Consider the following 20,617-nt stretch of genomic DNA (forward strand, 5'->3'; position numbering starts at 1 on the left):
ATTAACAGAACTAATTAAATGTTTATGCCGTATAATTATATACTATGAAATTACAATTTGTTCCCAGAGCGCAATTTGCCTACAAGTAATAAAAAATCTTTCAATATTTTATTGAAGTTACCGCAGTTTTGCATTTCCCTCAATATCCGTTCGAAACGCCATTAGCTTCGCCGGACGTTCATTTCTACGTTTTTTTTTCGTTTCTCTGCTATTCCTGTTCCCTTTTGCAATACCGTGTTATGTTATGTTATGTGTTACTATTTGCTGACAGAACGCAAGTGAGGCGAGTTCGGCGCCACTGTAAGATGACCTCAAGATCCGTAACATCTTGTGCACGATAGAGCCGCCGCCTGGCGGCTATCAGACACTTTAGTAGTTTGTTCAATAAACCTTAAATAAATAAATAAATTACCAGACAACCGACGTCCTATAAATAGTGTATTCATTGGTAAAGTTTTGACGTTTTGACAATGTAACAAGAGTTAAAATTAAGCTGGCAAATATTGATATTAACTCACCTGCGGCAATCGATCGGAATGACACCTGGAATAGTCATTAACCTTTATTTATTTACAATTGCAGTTACCGACAATTATAAATTTTAATGTAGAAGGGAAATTGTGATGTGTTATCTGCTGTCTGTCTTAATGTACCAACCTAAGGTGTTCCTATTAAGCCTAGGGTGAAATTAACGAAAGTAAACATTTAAATTGACATTGAACCTTAAATAGCAATGCAGATAACATTACTTATAATGATAGGTACTTACTTCAAGAATACGTATTTGCAATATATTGTAGAAGAATCATTAACCTTTATATTTTTACGATTATTGGTTGAAATTAATGTGAGTGATAAATTTGCAGATAGAATATTACGCTATGCACATTCAATTATGTTTATATTATACCTTTCATGGAAATAAAATAATATGAGTTGCTGTAATTATGTTCATGTCAACTTAGTTCCATTTTACTTATTTTAAACAGAGTAACGCAACTTTTTCATTTATAACATGAATATCCTCCTGAGACCCCGCGTACAAATTATTGTACGTACTCTACAGCCTATTTTGAACCATTATAGAGTAATTTTAGTAACAAAACTTCCGTGAGACACAGAACTAACTCTAGACTTATGAATCTTATGATACTTAGATTATGCTGAGTTGGGTCCATTTCGTGATGCACACATATTATTCTCTTCTGTTCTTGCTGTTGTTGTCTGTAAGTACATGTTCGTACATGTTTTGTGATCGTCACGAATTAAAATCTTTTATCTTTTTTTTTACTTACGGCCCAATTCGAACTTTAAGATACGTCTATTAATAGATCTAGAAACGAAAGTTCGAATCGGGCTGTTACTCTAGTTTTATTTTTCTGATGTCTCAGGAGGATATTATTTATTCAAACCAAATACATACTTAATTAACTATATTCAAATTAAATATTGCTTAAAACCAGTTAAAAACGATCTACAATACTAAAACCGGTAAAAAAAAACAAAGAAATATCATACCTATTTTACAATCCTAGAAATCAGATAACATAAAAACAAGTCAACCTGGCATCCCAAAGTACAAAGTCATACATAGAAGTGAGCGCTTGGAAAAATTCAAAAAGCATAATAAATAGTGCGGCGGGAGGTTTGATCCGTTCGTGGAACCTGCGCGAGCGCAGAGCGCGCCGCTACCTGAATAAGGGCCACCCCACATCTGGCGTCTTTCGAGCGTCGGCGTCGGTCAGCGCTATGGAAAATGACGTCGCTGCGCAGTTGCGTCGACGTCGCGTCGACGTTGGGCCATAGAGTTGTAGACGCCGACGAGACGCCGACGCTCGAAAGACGCTAGATGTGGGGTGGCCCTAAGGGGCAGCAATTTTTGGATACGTAGGTACTAAATTTATTTGCGTGATAAGCCCAGATGTGTGTTCCTGAGTCATTAGGTGTATTGAGTATTAGTATACATATTATATGTATATGTCGGGAATTGTGGGCGTATCATACTATCGGCAGCACATCAGAACCTTCAATCGTGGATGACGAGGGCCTTCAATGAAATACGATGTTCAACTCACAATCTTTACTGCACAAGACTCATTAGTCATTACAAATCACAGCACGCGTTACGTTTCTTATCTTAAGCAAACCAGTGGATTAGACCCAGGAGCCGCCACAGACGTCATCTTCTCCCGTTCGTTCTCATCGTGCTCCTTCTGAAGATTGATTGACAGCATAACTTCAATTGTTCTGGACTTCAATTGTTTTAAGAGCGCACTCTATGACGTCTTGGCGGAACTGCGTCGAACGCCACTCAAGTGTACGTAACACCCTAGTTTGCTCTATTTGTCAAGGTTTGCATGACAAAACGCCTCTTGAAGGCGATAGATGGCACATTTCAGCCATTCTCCGACACGGCCAACCTGACATTGTACGGGTCCCTCCGTACGTTATCCATCCCCCTTTATGATTTTCACTGGTAGACTAGAGCGAAGATGAGATCTTCTTCTCCCAAAAGAGACTGTAGAGCGCAGATCATCTGCACCACCACGGCATCCTGACATTGTATGCATCACTGCATACATCTGCGGACAGAATACAACAATCTGAGGTATCTAAGCTCATTGCTCGGCCTACCTGACCAAAGTAAGTTCCTCCATAACTTTTGGATACTGACAGGCAACTCAACTCAACTCTTTCAATAACACGCACATAGATCATTGTTGTGAATGAACAAGTTCAGCATCAGTAGCATCACGATATTCAATCAGGCCATATTTCAACGGAAATGGGGTAGAGATACATTTCGAACAATTCATTAAGAGACTTAAAATGCAACAGCGTGAAAATAATATCACCATAATCCAAACAGCGTGAAAATAATATCACCATAAAGATACAATACAAACTAGCTTTTAAATGAACCTCACCACAGAGATTCCCCTCAGTTGAAACACATCTTGTATTGAGTTCTCGAAAATAAATGGTTTTCCATATTTAACTGATTTTATGAACATTATCTGCGCACCTATTCTTTACTTAAACGTTTAGTATTCCCTAAAAGTTTAGTGTTCCCACTAATAGATTTTCTTATTTGATTTCATTGATACCTTGATCCAGATCTATTTGCCATTTATAATCATTACCTCAAAATGTTAGCTAGGATCACAGAAAACAGCGATGAAATTAGTTTATCCGTTTGAAAGATACTTGGCCGCACGCACACAATGGCCTCTCACCCAAGACGCGTGTATCATCTCCGTTATCTCATGGTTAAAATGTTTAGTAAGTTTGATTTAAACTAGTAGTTCGCCCCGTACTGAGAACTCGCGGTTCGCCAAAAAGTTAGATCAATTTAATGAACCTACTACTTAGTCGGCAAAGGATCGAAAACCGCATGTGATTTATTGCAAGGTCTGCGGAGCCCATCACAACACCATAGAGATTAAAATAAACTGTATCTGTGGTAAGCCGTTATCTTTCTTGTCAAATGTCAAATACCTATATTATGTTTATTTTTATCTTGTTAATTATTTAAAAATGGTAAACTTAAAAACAATATTATAAAAGCCGAGCACTTTCATTTGATACCAAACTCGACCATACTATCTTGCAAATAAGATGACCAGAAAAGCAAGACCCCTCACAAATAGCTTTCTAGCCTTTTAAGCTCTTCTAACTCAATAACACCTTGATCGAGCCTGCTCATAATTTAATGACTAAAATACAATGCCCTCAACTACACGTTTACCCAATTTCATTTAAATTAGAACAAATTTACTTAAGTTATTGTGTGGACGTGCCCCTAGCCAGCCGTGTGTTCCAAGTTGAATGTAAGAACTTCACTTCGCTTCGCTCGTTCGATCACCCGCCTAAGTATAAAAAGATTGAGCCAGGTCAATTGATTTCAAACCAGCTTTCTACCATACCCTGAATATTTTGATTAAATTTTGGCACCATTAATTATTTGTGTATTCCTAAACACAATCATTAATTCCATAAACAAAAAGAAGCATATTGTAATTAATCGACACGTAATTTTAAGTTTCGGAATAGGACTACGACAGTTTACTTATTCGATTCTCATATTAAATAGTTTAAACACGTACCAAAATTGCGTTCAGTTCAGTTTAAACCGACTTCTCTATTTTATTCCTTCTGTACGGACAACACATTTACAAGACAGCTTGAGAAATTTTCAAAACTTGATATATTATCAGGTAAGTCCAGTATTATACTTTCTACGAAAACCAAATTGTATTTTTTTTATCGCTTTCATTAAGAAAAAGGCAAGAAAACTTGATCATTATGTGATATTTACACACTGACACGACTTGTCTTTAGCTGACTGACACAATACTTCAAAAACCAAATAGCTCTCAAAGAGGTTCAAAAAGGTTGAACATGCATGAAATTAATAAAGAAGTTCACAACTCGTTTTACAACGAACGATCTAGCGTAACAGGTATAAGTGGCAGAATTTCTATTCTAAATCAAACCGCTGTAGGTACTCAAATTTTGCTAACTTCTTTATAGATCAAACAGAAAATAAATGCGTTCGACTCTATTCGCTAAACATCGACAACTAGTTTCGTAAAAGATCATAAGGAACATTATAATTACTGTAAGGAGTACGAACAACTTTTTGTACTAGTTCCATAACGTGCGTAATAGCGTACGTAGGTAGTAACATACTTTAATAATTTTGGATTATAAGTGTAATAAACAAAGCGTTATTTTCCCTTTTTTTTCAAGTCTCATTTTTGCTGCCTTCTACCGAAAAATACTAAAATAGCATGCCAAAACCGTTCTGTCATTTGCCTTCACATTTAAGGGGAACAATAATTTTAACCATAATATGAGGAATTTTAAAATTTGTTTTAAATCACGTTGCGTGTGTTTTGTCCCTAATGGACGCACGCGCGCACAGCTTTGAGTGTCGAGCGAAAAACTAAAAATGTGTCTATATAAGCACATAATCATTGACACGTTTTTTTTTTTTCTTTGGCATACACACGTAATTAATCATTAATACTTTCTTTTCACATACATCAACCAATGCCTACAAGTCAACACCAACTTCCAAATAACAGTGCCAACACCTTGGCTTTACAACAGCTTGGTTCCAACACACAGCTAGCCTCATCGCCCGGTCCGAAACCCCCATGAATTGCAGTTACGAATAGGACTGTGCCCTCCAGCACCCAGCCCTCAAACGCCCTCTGGACAACTCAGGTTCCGGTTGCGACTGCCAACTCAAGTGATGAACCTCTCAAATAAACTATCCTCAAAGAGGCATGAACTTCACGTTTCGTTTCTTACGACAATGTCATAAAACCAACGCGGAAAGTGGTATACCTACGTAGAGAAATCTAATCCCAAAATGTGTCCCTTTAAATAGGTAGTGTTTTAATAAATCAATGAATAATATCCTTCTCAAACTGCTTACTCAGCTATTATTATTCATGCAATATGCAAAATTATCTTAACCCATTGAGTGATAAGTAAGTCAAATCAAGTGTCAAATCGAATCCAAAGTTAATCAATTATTTTTAAATTATTTTACCATTGTTCATCAAATTCAATTTGATACTCATAATGGCCCTTTGACAGATACACATCGCAAACAACATATCACTGAATCACAGAATTATTGAAAAATTAAATGTCGGGTCTAAATTTAAAATAGTTCTGTAGGTACTGTAAACTCTAAAATCTGACTGCAAAAATGACCACAAAAGGATTCCTTCGGCTTCGATGCGGTTAAAATAATCACCATTTAGGTTCTTCAAATAGGAACACACAATTTTCACTCATTACGTTTACGTTTCGTTTTGACTAGTTAATTTTGGATGTGAAGTCATTTTAAGTAATCAAAGGAATGCACAATTGCACATGATTAAAACTAAGTCAGAACTATCCGTCAACGGTCATGAACTTTGCCACTAAGTTCTCGGTTTACTTTTCATATCAAAAAAAATATCACGCACATACTTACCACCATCATAGGCACAAGCTAGCAAAATAGAAATCATACTTAAAGGTGAGAATTTTATATTCACAGTGTGATCGAATAATGGCATCAACCACTCGTGACGCTTCTCACGATAATATTATTTGGTCCACGACACAATTTGAAATAGTACGTCTCCACACAAAAAAATTAAGGTGCATTTTGCTAGAAGCTATTCAAGTTGTGACGGTATTACATGCCATAGTGCTCAGAAAATCGATAACAGCCTTACATCGTCTTAACAGCAGATTACAAGTCCACGTACCAAAAGTTTTTTTACATACATTCTGATTCTGACCATTAAAGGCTAGAGTAGATATCTCGTAGGTATCTGTTCTCATATTTTCCTAACTAGAACCCATCACGCCGGCTTTGTGAGGTACACTCAACACAGTTACAAATCATAAAACAATGGACGCAACTCACGCGATTTCCAACTTCCAGCGACAGTCTGGCAACCAGTAAATATGCAGCTCCTCTCAGCTTCTGTAAACAAACTAAGGCACCCACGTTTCTGCAACCGCAGCTCCAACCCGTGCGAGACGGGAGATCTCGCAGCAACTATCTTCATTCTTCATGGTGCAAAGGACTGTAAACGTATTACTTAGAGTTACAACATTAACAACATTCACGAAAATTTCACACAACATAACATAAAAAGCAATGCAAAAACTGGATCACAATTTATAAAATATCAAATATGTCAACTGTCATTTCACTTCAAATATTTTCCATCACGATACTTCTTTATTTTCCACCAGCGATAGCATGAGATTTCTTCATTTTCTAAGGCCTTTAAAACTCTTGAATTAAGGAATGCCAGGGATTTTCAAAATCAGGGTAGATTTTTGGGACCTTCAGTCCACCTTCATTTTTCAAATTTGAGCTTTCAAGAGGGAATTCCCACTTCTGATGTCGGGAATTGTGGGCGTATCATACTATCGGCAGCACATCAGAACCTTCAATCGTGGATGACGAGGGCCTTCAATGAAATACGATGTTCAACTCACAATCTTTACTGCACAAGACTCATTAGTCATTACAAATCACAGCACGCGTTACGTTTCTTATCTTAAGCAAACCAGTGGATTAGACCCAGGAGCCGCCACAGACGTCATCTTCTCCCGTTCGTTCTCATCGTGCTCCTTCTGAAGATTGATTGACAGCATAACTTCAATTGTTCTGGACTTCAATTGTTTTAAGAGCGCACTCTATGACGTCTTGGCGGAACTGCGTCGAACGCCACTCAAGTGTACGTAACACCCTAGTTTGCTCTATTTGTCAAGGTTTGCATGACAAAACGCCTCTTGAAGGCGATAGATGGCACATTTCAGCCATTCTCCGACATATATATCGCTGTCTGAAAACCCGCAATACAAAACTTTTTTGATATTACTGTGGTTTCCTTTAATATTTGTTTTTAAATTTAATAAGGGGGAAACTAATATAGTTTATTTTATTGGGAGCAAGAAAAATACTTAGTTTTTTTTTCAGACGAGAATACAAACACCGAGGGATAAATGTGCGATTTTCAACCAAATGGGTATTTATTTATTGTCGGTTATCAATAATCAATAAGGCGTTAATAAACCTTCAATATGAAATCAACCTTATCAACAACCGACAATGTGGTACCGTTTAGTTGGAAACGTCACCGATGTTCATAAAAGTCATAACTGTCATAAGTTTCAAATAAATATGTACTACCTTAGCTAATAAGAAAAATCTATATAAATGTAGCCAACTCAGGTTCTATTAATTTTATTACATAATTGCTTGCTGCAGAACACATCGGGTAGGATATGTACTAAATATCGGTCTATCAATTCCGTTATCTGACAAGGATTTTTTTTAAAACTACTCTAAACCACCATAACTTATTTTGCAACAACTTCCCCTTAACATACATCTAGTCCGTAAAATAATATCATTGAATCATCTATAACAGGATTACATTGTTATTGTACAACGAACAAATTACCAAACCGACAAGAATATAACCTAAACATGTGTACTTTTGTGAGAAATGTATAGATATAACCATAACTTGGTATAGAATGTTACAGTCAAGAGCCAGAGGTTATATGTTAATCCGTCTCATACATAAAAATGAACTATTTGGTTGAACTTCAACTTCTTTGAGAGATTAGACTCTCTAAGACTAAGGGTCGATAGCACCAAACTGTCTGTAACCGTTAGAGCATTTGCAAAATTTTATCGTAAGGGATGTTCCATAGTTCACTGCTGAGAGATCCAGAAAAATTAAGGGTTTCACCTCGTAATAAAAGATAATAAGCTCAAATGTAAAAATCGGTTTTACGCGGATATCAAAGTTTCTGTAGCTCCGATGTTGTTTTCATCTAGGTAAGAATTGAAAGACCTCCTCATTGAGCTTAAGATGAAGAGTAACTTTGGTCAGTTCACTAAATTGTGGTTAGTGCAACTGGCCCTGAGCAATATTTAGACTTATATGGATGGTTATGATACTTATGATATACATATATGTATGCATTCATTTCATATTAATTGGCGTCCCTGCGTTGCGTGTTGCAAAGGATAAAGTGCACGTAAGTTGGTGGTTATCTCTTTGTATATTATACAAAAATATTCAATAAGACATACTATGCCATAGAGGCATAACAGTTTATGCTATAACTTTATCTTGATGTCGACAATTAACCACTTAAAGCGACTAATAATTACGTCTGAAGGATATTATTATTCGATTACCATGTGAGACTAAATAATTACCCAGGGATTGAACTAGCCCCTCCTCTTTTAACTTCCACGATCAGAAAAGGGTAGTATTAATCGAAACCAATACCACAATCCGCATAATCGCTTCCAATATACTTACAATTCAATTACTCCAAATTACCTCTCAATTGAAACAAATTACATTAAACATAATTGAATATCGACTAGTCAAAAACTTAGAAGACGGTCATATCTCTCTAAGAAATTCTAGTGCGTTAAAGCTTTCTGGTACTAGATGAGTACCTTGTGGTGAACCGTTCATGCTTAGTTTGCGCTCGGAAAAAAACGTCCAAGTCCTATAAGAGTTCTAACCGCAGCTAGCACGCGAGGAAGTGTGAATTGTGTTACGCGGTTTGCTGGAACAAAGGGCTTTTAATATTTAACCAACTTGAGAAAAGCGGTGGTCTATTACTTTAGATAGATGCTGGCAGATGGAATAAACTTATGAAGCATTTTCCTTAACAATTTTGTCAAAGAAATTGCTCGTTTTCTTTGGTCATATAAATCCCCACAAAATCCAGACCTAGAACATAGCTAATAGAACACAATGGAACGTACCTTGCGTAAAGACAGGTTTTAGTGACAAAGATGATGGCTATCGATAAATTATCGACTGTATATGCGATCGATCGATCCAAGAATCAGGCTCGTACTCATTATGCTGTAAAAACATCGAAAAAGTTGTGTAAAGAGTACAGGTGAATCATTATCACCACATAATCATGTACCATTTTCATTAAAGTATTATTTTCAAAAACGAACTTAAGGAATATGCAGCAGGTGTTTAGTTAAAAATGCTTTAACTTGTCAAGAGTGCAAAATAAAGGTACAGAAATCTTTATTAAATTTTGCTATTTACCATCATCATCAGATGAGACCTCAGGTAAGCTATTTTCACAATTCTCAGACTTTAAATTCTGCTTTAAGACCGGAGTCTTCTTCTTTATTTTTTCATCGTGTCTTAGTGGACTTCCAGGCGAATATAATATATCTGATCTGCTTTATAATTCACATTTCTTATGTCTCTTTCAATATTGTGTCTAGCTTAAACACAGACTATCTGTCCTACAATAAACATTGTCACAGTACGATTAGAAATCATTCTGTCTGTTTTACAACGCGGCATTATCCACATTCTAATTGCTACATTATCCGCTGTATACGAGCCGAGTCGATTTATGTAGGTGTCGATTAGAACGATCGATTCAAATTCGCAATCGGTTCGCATTCCGACTGCTTGTGCTGAATATGAAAGTTGCGAATTTGGTTTTTGGGTGAAGACAATTGTGGAATACTTGTAACGGTTTTGAGGTATTATAATACATGATTAGGTGAATGGGGACAACATTATAGAAATACATGAGTAATAAAATAGTTTGCTCCTTTTATCTTCGAGAATCACCAAGCTTGTTATGTTTCAACATAACAACAAATGCTTAGAATAAATTTAAAAGTGGAAAAATTACTGTCTTGGGTGAGACGTTTCTGCTTGTTAAAAATAACAACAAATGTTTTGAGGAAAGAAAAATACCCATCGATTTATTTTTCGACTGTGATATTTGGTAAAAACTTTTTCTGATTAATTATTAGCCTAAACTGTCATATTTCGCAAAAACTGTTTTCTGGCTTCTATATTATCCATCGCCTGTCGTTATAGCAATGTTTATTGACGAGTGTTCTAGAACTATACGTTCATAACGAATGTAGTAGAAGTCCTTCAATCAATCTACTTTCTAACTGATAACCGTAAAGTCTTTTAAACATTGGATTTTAAAGTTGCTTGCATCAACTACAAACTTTTAGTACCTAGTTACAGTTTATTCGTCTTTCTTTACTTCACCTAGCACCGATACTAACACAATCATTGTTCTTCAAAATAAACAATTAACTTTGACTAAAACGTTGCATTTCTCCAACGGCCCTTCGAATTCTTTACCCAGAACTTTTGTACTGCATCCCTAACTAAAAACATCAAGTTTACGTCTCAGTTTCGTGAATACTTGTGACGTTTATTCTTTAAGATGACGGTTAGTGTCGCATACATTAGCTCCCGTTGTCTCGGTCACTAAACATGCTTAGAAATGCCACTGATTCGTTATGGGTAAAGGATTGTATGTCAAACATGGTTAGCTACCGGTTACTTTAAATTTCTTTGGTTTGAAGATCTTTATTCTACGGGAGCTTCGTCGTTCGGGACTACAACAAATGGTAAATTGGTATCGGGGGGCGTTTACTTAAAGATGTTTTTATAAACTCTTTTAAACCCGATTGTAAATTATGAAAAAGGTTTTCTAGGTTTTTAAATTAAATGAAAACCCGAATCAAGACAAGCAAAAAGCTAATTCAAGAGTAAATAGTTAAGATGTTAGTTAGTAAATAGTTAATAGGTTTTCTGGCATTTGTTCCAAATACAAGGTAACTGAGTGTCTGTTCAAGGATATATGTAAAGATGATCTTTAGTATGAACATATTAAGGAGATGATCTATAAAAATAGTCAGAACCATTTAAAAAAATTGAATGACCTGAAAATAGGCCAACGAGCATATGTATTGTAATTATTGTACTGAATTTTTAAGATTTCCAAAATCCTGGCTGGCCTCTATTATATTTTTAGAGGCCGCAGCTCAACAACAAATCAATTGCAGTCTCCTCTGCTAGAATGCGCGTTTATTTATAAAACCAATAATAATAAATAATCTAAATACGTCGGCGCCATACCATGAATCAATACAACGTGAACTTGAATTTGGCTCCCGTCCATAATGAGATGAAGAGAAAAACTTCTGTAGAAATCTATGTGAGGAAGCATAAAGAATTCTGTAAAGAACATACGAGTGTTGTGTGTTGATGGATGTAAGTAGAAAAGTTGATTTGTTTTGTGTTAAATTGAGAGATACAGAGTAGAAATAGATTGAAACATCTTGAATAAATGACTGACAGTGAATCCGCCGGTACAAATATTTGCTGTGAATTATTGGAAATAGATTTGTTTTTATTTTACAGATTTACTAGATAAGTCGGAGAGTGAAAAAAAATAGACTTTTAGAACCTTAACTTAAAATACGATTTTGTCTGGTCTTTTAGATACTTAAATATTGAACGATCAACATCTTGTTTGTCACGGAGTTAAATTCCTCTTAATTCACACCAATTAACGGATACACGATAAATAATCCTCATTAAAAACGCATTTCGACCCTCGCATAAAAGTAAACTTATCATCCTCCTCCTAAATTAAAGTTTCACCTCCAAATTTTACGGTCGACTTTATATTCCAAAGCTGCTGGTTTTATATTCTACTTCCTTCAATCGTGTCTGGAATACTGTAATCCAAATATGGACTACTTATCTAAAACATCCTAAATTCTTAATACTGTTCAAGTATAAACCTTATTCTTACCTAATAGAGGTGTTATTTTATTTTCTGTCAGAAAAGTTAAGTTGGTGATAGTTCAGGCGTCAAGTCATTAAGCAGTCAGCGCCTAAAACTAATAAAAAAGTGGAAAACATAAATAAAGGTCTACCGTGAATGAAAATAGCGACGCGTCGGCAATATTGAATAGGTAGGCTAATAGGCTATTCGTTATTTCATGTTATATCCTGTCAATGCCTTTTTATTTAATTATATAGTTAACTATAAATTTGAAGATCAGCTAGAGTTATTTTTTAGCAAACCATTTATTTTTCTCAAGAAATGTACCAGCATAGAGGTGGTCTAGACATAATAATGTCCAAGCAACTTGGTTTTAATACTTTTAAAAGGTACTTGCGAACGAGCTTTAGAAATAAACACGACAATAAATTTATAATTAAAATATTAAATGCAGTTTTTTAATGCCACACATATCATATAATCTCAGATGTGAATGGAACATCTCCATTTTCAATAACATATCCAAGCCGTACTAAGGTGGTTGAGGCATTATTGTGTACATGTTAGAATACACAATATGTACGTACTTTGAGATACATTCCAATTTGGACTCCAAATTTGAATCATTATTACATTACAATTTCGTAATTGTAATACATATATGTATGATCCTGGTCAAAACCTGGTGGTGGTAGTGTATTTACAACTATTTCATATATCAACTTTGTACATATAATACGTGTTACCGGTGTTACAATCAATTCTCATCCAAAATCGGAGTATATTTTCCCAGCATGAATACATACATTATAGCATCAAATAGATTACCGTTGGACCATAAAATACGTGTCTAAGTTAATGTACTGTCACCACATGTATACTTTAGCACACGTACAGAAGGGCTGGTCTATTGTGATATATGGTGCAGCGCGATGCACAGAGAATGTTAAGTGGAGTTGAAAGGCTTAGCCGCTCGTAGCTTCCGTCCTCTGCGCTGGGGTAATGGCTAAATTATACTAATACCGCTTACTTACCTTAATAGTAAAGAAAAGTCATGTTACTCATGTTGTGATGTAATATAAAGTTACTCTTGTAAATTCACTTCGCATTAGTTATAAGACATAAGTAGTATATTAGGATGCAGTACCTATACTATAAGTCAGCCATTCTCAAAGTGTGTTCCGCGGAACCCTTGGGTTCCGCAAAGCCTCTGTTGGGGTTCCGCGAAAATACTTGTAATAATAAGAAAAAAACCAGCTGTTCTATAGGTGTATATCTGGTCCACAGTGACCAACGAAAATTTTTAATTTGGGGTTCCGTCAAATATTTCGCTTTCCAAAAGGGTTCCGTCACCAAAAAAGTTTGAGAACCGCTGCTATAAGTTATAAAGAAGTGAATGTAAAGACATCCTAGACTTGTATATAAATGACATTCCAACGGTTTTGCATTTTTATAGTATCAAGACTTGTTTAGTGTTCATAGGATTACCCCAAATTACTATGCCGTATCACATCACAAAGTAGACATTATTAAAATACATAAATATAATCCAGTGGTGTTTCGAGTGTTTCGCTTTCCTATTCTATTAATTAGTTATTTAATTTATACAAAGCATGTCTAGTCACACTGCACTTAAGGATGACTCACGCTAGAACGTACCGGGTCCGGGCCGAGGCCTCCGACACTACGTTTTCTATAAAAAGCATCATGTGCATGATCACCGATAACTCGAGTTGTGCCGTTTTTGAGAAAGGCCCAACTCTACCGATAACCCGTCATAGAAAACGAAGTGTCGGACGCATCGGCCCGGACCCGGACCGTCGTTCTAGCATGAGTAATCTGCCAGGGTTACTTTAAGCAACCCGGCTTTTAGTCCTTGCCAAGGTTAATTTGCAAACAGTCTCACCTACAAACTAGCAGCCAATCACCAGCTTTAATAAGCCAATTCGCGTTCAACGCATGCGCTCGCGCAGGGCCGCGACTAATGACAGCTAACGCCATTGTCTACCAAGACTTATTGCTAATGTCGCAGCAATGGTTCCGTGTGTAGGAGGCTTAATGGCGAATTTAACGAATTTGGTGCTAGAGCGCAACGCGCATAATTAACGCTGATTTGTTATTGAATTTTAAATAGTCTATGCTTTGTTTGAGGCAAAAAGGAGTTAAGTGTGGTTAAGTACGGTAGACTTGTGATGTTTTGAATTGGAAAGGTGACCGAATTCTGCAAGCGACGGTTGAAAGTTAGATCCTTCTTTACTATGATGGTGTAAATCATGTACTAGTAGTTAATTTGAATTTATAAAAATAAATACTGAAAATAAAACTTGATTTATTTTTATTTCATTTTATTATAAATACAATTTTATTTTAAATATGTACAATTTTTTTGCGGTAACTTCGAAAAAAAGAAGGCATTATTCAGACGTTTATAAAGGACGCCTTAAAAGGTGATCTGGGCCCAGGCCGATATGTAAAATTCATTGGAGCGTCATGTGGCACTTGGCATGATAACTTAGCGTGGTTCAGAGCATTTAACAACTAGAGACGCCTGTAATTTTCTGTACAAAACAGTCTGCCGATTTTTGCGGGGGAGGGGCACGTCAAATGTATATATGGCTATTTGTACGTAATGGAGAAATAGCCATGTCAGATAAACGTCAGTCCATACAATAAGTATGACCATTGGGCGAGGATTTCGAACTCCGGTTGTTAAATGCTCTAAGGGTCAGAATCTTCATTAATGGCACGAATTACACATGTGTGTACACGAAAATCTGAGCTAATTATTGTGTGTTATTTGCTGTAATTGGCGTCACCAAGTAGACTACTCGTAGTAGTAATCATAAGGTAATAACAATAAAATACTTCAGTGCCCGAAATAATGATGTAACCTGAACAAATAAGAAACCTGACTCGGAACCAAAAAGAACTTTACCAACAACCGCATCTATAACACACGACCTAGCTCCATTTTAATAAAGTTCAAATTTGCAAAACAGATATCTTTTAAAAAAGTCAATAAAGAGTAATGACATATTCGCTCCAATTTCCTTGATTGTTACACATTAAATTACTGCAGCAACTTTATTTTGTAATTCCGTAAAATGAACTGTAAAGAGTAAGCAATTATATTCATTAAAATACTGTGATAATTATCGGAGGGTATTCATGGAAGGGGGGAAATGTACAAGTTACATTGTATGAAGCAAAAAGTAGAGATGCCCCGAATAGTGGTTTTGGCCGAATACCGAATATTCGGCCCCTCTCTCTCTTATATATGTGATGATGATGTAGGTATAGCAACAAAAAGCGTTACAAGACCGGTACCTATACCGGGTGTGGACTGTAACATGAGCAAATAATTAAAACATAGATTGTACTCCTCAAACGGTGACACTTTTGTTCAACAACTTTTAAAAATTATGAAGTATTTAGTCTTCCTATTTTTCATACAATTTATTACCTATTACCTATTATCTTCAATGGACGCCATCGCCATGCCATATCATTTGTGATTAACGTTGCTTGTCATGCCTTAAACATAACAAAATTCGCAATACATTGCGTCTTACAATAAACTTTAAAGTGTATTAAAAATCAAACCACAAGTTATTTTTAAAAGTTGCTGAACAAATGTTGGTCAGTATGAGGAATACAGCCTACAGTTAAATTTTTTGCTCGTATTACAGGCCACACCCGTTATAACATTTTTGCTTAGGTAGACCGTATACCTAGTTTTTGATTATTTTTAACGTGTATTTTTTCTTTTTAGGTAGTTGCAACAGATATTTGGGATTCGGCCGAATACCGAATATTCGGCAAACTGGCCGAATAAGCCGAATACCAAATAGTTGCCGAATATTCGTGGCATCTCTAGTAAAAAGGCTTATGTGAAAGTTATTTCTTTTACTGTAAAGAGTCATTTGCAAAAAATAAATGTAGGCAACAAAAAGTATTATAAGACCCGGCATATACAATTTTTGCTTGGGAAGACCGCCATAGGTCAATAGTTATTATTACTTCTTATCCTTCCTTTCGAATACGTTAAAATATGTCGTCTTAAATTTAGGTCATATTTTAAAGTATGTGAGTTTACGATTCCATTATGTATCAATTCAATTTGTAAGTATTTCATTTGTAGTAGGAGTAGAGTATGGAGCTTATTATAGGTATATTGTATATTTGTAAATGCATTCCAAGTTTGTGCAAACTTAACATGGTCAAGGCCTGCACCTTACAAATGTCTCTTTTAGCCTTAAGGGCGTCATTAGTACTTACTTTCTATTTTATATGCAATATAGCTTAAATAAATAAAAATAAATATATGTTAATTACTTATTAAAAAAATTAACGATAAAAAAACTACCTATGCTGCCCTCCTAAGCTAAAAAGCGGTATTTGCATTAAATTTTCATTGAAAATACGTCCTTTTAGCTTAGGAGGGCAGTATATTTTTCACATGTACAACCTGTTAAATTTAGAATACAAACGTGCAGGCTTTAGCGGCAGTTTCTCGGAAGAGTTTCGAACGATTCGCTGCTAAAAAACAATTAAAAGGAAATTAAGAGCCGTATTAAGTCGCAGACTTGCGTATGCGCATTGCGGCTCATTTCGGACTTTAGGGACGTAACACGGCTTTAATTATCGTAAAACATTATCGATAAAATTTTCTAATGTGAGTTTATCTTGTTTTAAAAATTTTACTGTCCTAAAAAAATTTTTAATGCAATATGTTTTTTTTTAAACAGAGTTTGTATCATATACTTTGATCTTAATTTGATATGGACATAACTGCTTACATCTTAACTTTCGTTTAAGTGAAGTCTATGGTTGGATTCAATGAATAGGTATCCTGCTTTAATTTGTCTTTCACATTCGTCTCTAATTTTCTCACGTCAATATTTCTTACACAAACGTACAAAATAATTACCAAAATAAACGAATCGCCTTTTGATGAACATTAAACGTCAAAAAGACTGAAAGCACAAAGGTTTCACAGCTGTCGCAGTCCAAATAGTCTGTAGCGAGAGTAAGGTCAAAGAACACATACTTCATTTTGAAATTAGAATGGTCCAACCCATAAAAACAAAAGCGCCCTATTTATCGATCGCATTCAAAACCATTCGATTTTTGAATGGTCGATAAAAACCCGACACCGCCCGCCAATTCCGCGTGCATAAACATCGTAAATCTCATTTAATGAAAATAAGTATCGATATGTCGATATCGAGGTTTACGATCGATTCATTGCCTTATCGAGGGACAATGCTCGAGTCACGTCCGAAACAATCACATCTTCATTAATTACAAGTGGTATTTTGGCGTTGGCAGCCCACAGGGAGATAGCTCAAGCAAGAGACTTAGCGCGTTCACCAGTGGGGAGACACTCCTGACTTCGGTTAAACTCGACTCCGTTCGGCGCAGCATTGCTCTGAGCAATTATTAGGGTTGACACAATACCACGTCCCTATGCGTGCACGACCACAGATAAGATAATGGCTAGAATTTTGACAACCCTAAATAGCCGAAAGGTATAGTGCCATACATTAGACAGAGACAGCATGATTAGACCCTGAACCGCTGTCAAACTTCGGTTTTGTAGGAAGTTTCCTTTCTGTACGGTAGTACTATTATTTATTCTGCGCGTTCATGTAAGGGCAAAGTAGCTGAACACTTTAACACCTTGGCGTTTATTTGATAGCTATATTCTTCCAGCAGGCGTATTATGGTTTTATCCACGTGATAAAAATAATGTCACTTTTTAACACCGCGGGATAGAAAGTGACGGACACCGTTTTATCACGCTGTCACGTAGACAAGAACGACCATTATATTCGTACTGAAGTTGTATTTTACACATTACTATGGCAAAGTAGGTACTAACGCGTCGCGTAGGTACTATAACTTTCGAGGCTGCTAAAATGAATTAGAAATAAAACGCGTAAACTAAACAGTCAACAATAAGATCTAGAAACTTAAATATAAAGGAAATTATGTCTCTTTATTAACTTTTCTTGTAAATAACTCTCTTGTGACAAGCCTATAAGTCATAACAACCATTTAAGCAGATTATTCAGACCAAAAGGCATCTCCTTAAAGCGAGTCATCAGGACTTATAAAAACAGTTCTGATGGCGGGCGATTTTTGAATTTTAGCGCTCGATTTCGTGTCCCTCAATACTTTCTCCACTACTAGGCATTTAAATATTACTAGCAGAATAGAAAACGACTGGTAAATACCACTAGATTCCCAATTTTTATCGCTCGTATTTCAAAAATTAGCATTTCACCGTCCACAGATTTTCGAGCGACGAAATCGAGCGCTCGAAATCCAAAAATCGCCACCCTGGTAGAATTACTTTTAACATTTGTTTGAAGTCAATTAATCATAAGGAATCACGAGCAAGCAGGGAATGGAAGAATCTATAGGTCATGTTTATTAACCCCAAATTTACCCGCTCTCCCGCTACTTCTTACCCCATATCCCACTTCCCCGTATGTGATAATGACGGACCTGGACCCGTCCGTCTGCGCACAATTTGTCGCTCCATTTTTTGCCCGCAGCCTTCAAGTTGCCGAGATTCAGCGGTAATTAAGACTCTTTCCCATGTCTATTGATGCTAATTACACGAACTATATGGGATAATGTGGCTATTCGGATACAATTACGATGTAATGTTTTTCTTGTTTTCGAACGATCTTAAAAATGGGTTTGTATAAGGTAAACGAGGTAACTCGTTACTTTCCAATAAGGTGCGTTGGGATAAGTCCAAAAGCGGGATCATTTTGAAAATAACAAATATTTACTAAACTGGAAACACTTTCTACTGTAGCAACAGTAAGCAAGATGCCTTGGTATTTAAGACGAAACAGGAGCTGAGTTTTAAATATTTTAGGTAAATATACCAGTCTCGCTAACGGAAGCGGCACCTAAAAGTAGTGCGATAAGGACAAGGCGAAAAATCCTGCGTGAAAATCTCAAAAATCGAGGTTTCGTACTCCTCTGTTTCCTCCTCCAAAACTTAACCAATCGTAACCAAATTTGGAAATCTAAATGATTATGAAATTATCTGTGTCGGACCGTTTTGCTTTTTTGGCTAATTGATATCAGTTTTGAATGCCACGCCTTTCATTGCGGCATAGTCAATTAGGCCATTTTGGCCATTTTTGAAGGGCTCTAGCGCCTTAAAAAACAAAAATATCAAAAAAAGAAAAAAGGTCCAACACAGATATTGACAATATTAATCTGTGTTGAAAAAATCATTGCTCTAGCTTCAAAAACCACGGAGGAAAACGAGGAGTACGTTTGTATGGAGAAATGACCACTCCCGTTGGCTCTTAAGCGTTGTAGTAGCGTAAGAGTTGCTGAAGTATGAAGTGCTTCTGGTTTTACCCCGCTTTTGAAATTAACCCGTTACACTTTATACCATGCGAAGTTGTATGCCGCTAATTCGGCTAATTACCAGTGGCATTTTTTTTTGATCTTATCTGAAATGTGCTGATTCGATACAAAGTATGAAATTAATTGAATTACCTGTTCATATGTTATACATGTTCATCTTCGATTAATGTGCAGATGTGCAAAATTAATACATATAATACATGTCATATAAATAGATGCCTGTGTTGCCCACATATTTCAAAGAAAGTAGAAGTTTGTAAATTAAATGCAATGTTTTTGTTTGCGTGAATTTGTATCTTTAAATTGTTTGAAGTTTTTAAAGACATGGATTGTCTCGTAAGTTGGACATCCATTGTCATACAATTGATTTAGTCCTTATACCTAAAATCCAGTTTTATTAACTACAACCCAATCACTACATCTTATAAAACAAAGTCCCCCGCCGCGTCTGTCTGTTTGTATGTTTGTTCCCGATAAACTCAAAAACTACTGAACGGATTTTTATGCGGTTTTCATATATCAATAGAGTGATTCTTGAGGAAGGTTTAGGTGTATAATTTGTTAACCCGTACGAAGCCGGGGCGGGTCGCTAGTATAATTTAAAATGGGCGGTTCATTAAATTAGCGTTGGAAGTGGTCGAGTTAGCTTAAGTTAAAACACTTTGGGTGTTCATATATACATTAAGTGCAATTACCTCGTACAGTAGAATCGGCCAGTTGTAAATTAAGCCATAATAGAGGCAATTGAAGTAACAGCGGAAGAACACGCAAACTTAACACAGAATCATTAACTCTTTTTGTTAAGCTACCGAATTAAAGTCGAACTAATTACATGAGGAAGGGAGGGTGATGTTTTTGAGTGTGTATGTGGGCATATTTTTTTCAATCATAAAATGGTGAGATGTCGTTTTTAAAGATTTTGGGAGTGACGTAAAGTCAAACCAAGCCTCTGTATGGCATTTGTATAAGTCATCATCAATGTCGAATTCCTGTAAAAATATGTCATTTTTAATGACACTTTCCCTTACTGCATTCTGTTCAATTTGGTGCAAAGTCAGGTTAAACTGACTCGTTT

At 36.0% G+C, this 20,617-nt stretch overlaps 1 protein-coding gene across 1 annotated transcript in view; it reads left to right on the forward strand.

Moving 5' to 3' along the window:
• The window catches only part of LOC134801446 (transcriptional activator cubitus interruptus), a 153,522-nt gene that overhangs the window by 46,894 nt on the left and 86,011 nt on the right, over positions 1-20,617 (forward strand). The window lies entirely within an intron of this gene.

The sequence above is a fragment of the Cydia splendana genome, chromosome 22 (assembly GCF_910591565.1).
Source record: "Cydia splendana chromosome 22, ilCydSple1.2, whole genome shotgun sequence".
NCBI classification, from domain to species: domain Eukaryota; kingdom Metazoa; phylum Arthropoda; class Insecta; order Lepidoptera; family Tortricidae; genus Cydia; species Cydia splendana.